This window comes from Limulus polyphemus, unplaced genomic scaffold (genome assembly GCF_000517525.1).
Source record: "Limulus polyphemus unplaced genomic scaffold, Limulus_polyphemus-2.1.2 Scaffold350, whole genome shotgun sequence".
In the NCBI taxonomy this organism is placed as follows: Eukaryota; Metazoa; Arthropoda; class Merostomata; order Xiphosura; family Limulidae; genus Limulus; species Limulus polyphemus.
In genome coordinates, this window is record NW_013665960.1 from 487,352 (window position 1) to 489,430 (window position 2,079).

The window sequence follows — 2,079 nt, forward strand, 5'->3', positions numbered from 1 at the left end:
GTTTAATACGAATTTTTCACGGCGCAGTTTGATAAGTTGTTTTTGTTTTAATTATGCACAAAGCTACACAAGGGCTATCTGTGCTCTGCCCACCACGGGTATCAAAACCCGGATTCTAGCGTTGTAAGTCCACAGACATGCCGCTGTGCCACTGGGGAGCAAACTACACAATGGACTATCTGTGCTCTGCCAACCACGGGTATCGAAACCCGGATTCTAGCGTTGTAAGTCCACAGACATGCCGCTGTACTATTGGGGGCGATAAGTTGTTGTTGTTGGGTTTTTAGCGCAAACCAAATTTAACATTCACACTTTATAGTTAAGTTTCACTTTAAATTATGTTTATTACAAATTTACACAAGCCGCTCCTTTATAATATAATTTTTTCACTAGAAATTAATAAGTGTTCTCTCATTTCAGTCTAAAAATATTTATCGCTTGAATTTTGCATGTCATTATTAAAATTTTAACAAAACATATATGTTCCTGATTTAGAAACTTTTGTAATGAGGGTTAATCACATTTTATATAACAACCATGTCCCGTGTCGCCTTTGAAGCTACTTCAATTATCGATTACGCTTATTCTGATGGCTATGATTACGCATTAGCGCCTGACGTCGCAATTCCCATTATAACAAGTTTCTGTAAAGGACAATAAGGTCAATCCTAGACACAGTTTGACAAACTTTACATTGTGCGTAAATCAGTTCCAAGTACATATTTAAGCAGGCCAAAGATACAAAACGTCTTCTAGCTGCATCGGAACCTTGACATTTATATTGCCGAACTAGACTGCTGGACTTCCAATTTTTTCTGTTATCTTTCTCATGGAAAAACAGTAATATATTTTAAAATAAGACTGAGAGCTAGTGAACTTGCGGCTTGTGAACCTTCATAACCTTCGAATTCTTCTTCAATATCTTGTTAATGAAATATGCCCTATGGACTTTTGGGTCGAAAGGTTCTCTTTTACAACCATAGTCTTCAATTTGCGGATGAGGGAATTGTTCCTGATTAGCTTGGAGTTTGATTTCAAAATCAGTTGTTGTTCCGTTGAACGAAACCCGCCAGGTTACGTAGAAAATATTGAAAGCCTCCTTTTTCGAAATGTTGAATCCCTTGGTTCTTTATCAGTTAACAATCTCATTATACACGCATTCTTCCTCATAAAGGGTTATGACATATATATTTCAAGCCAAAAAACAACCGCAAAGGCACTGAACTGTCAAGAGTCGGAAATTCGCTGGTAATCCAATGTATATAGTTCCTAAACATGGTGCTCTAAACCTAATGGCTCGCATCTGTTGTCACATACCAAACAAATACTCAAAATTGTTATAACATGCAGTTAATCTCACGTTGTGCGCAACGAAGATTCATATATTTTACACTATGTGTATTTTTTGTTACTTGTGTTTTGCACAGTTATGTTATTATTGATTTAAAGTAATAACTGATGGTAATTTTGATTAATCATAACAACTTATGAGCACGCTTAGCTAATGAGAGTAAAAATGGATTACTTATCATATTCTGTTGATTATCCAGCTTTGATTATGATTCACGTAACACACCAATGTAAATAATTGGATTGATGAATCTTTGAGTGCAATTCACATTGTTCGATAACGGATTGGTGGATTTTTACATTAATTAAAAAACTAGTTAAATTACAAAAGTTCATTTAAGTTCTATCGTAAATATCAAAGATAACTTGCTAAGGTACTCATTATTATAAACCTACAACTAAATGCATTTTAATTGATGAATTATTTTATGTTTATGTTTTTGTATTCTTTTCAAGAAGATAATAAGTTTATTGCCCCCCCCCCCAGTGGAACAGCGGTATGTCTGCCAGAAACTGGGTTTCGATATCAGTGATGAGCAGAGCACACATACCCCATTGTGTAGCTTTGTGCTTAATTACAAACAAATAAGTTAATTAAAGCGCTTATTAAAATTAAAAGAAAAAAAAAAGGAGTAAATTTTGAAAGCTTACATACTGTTCATTTTCTAGATGGAGAGAAATAACGATTACAATTTTGAAGTGAATAAAGAGACCGAATAATTAATAAGG

At 34.4% G+C, this 2,079-nt stretch overlaps 1 protein-coding gene across 1 annotated transcript in view; it reads right to left on the reverse strand.

The window, feature by feature from the left end:
- Nucleotides 1-2,079, reverse strand: part of LOC106457594 (cadherin-23-like) — a 100,455-nt gene that overhangs the window by 75,991 nt on the left and 22,385 nt on the right. The gene's annotated exons all lie outside the window — the stretch shown is intronic.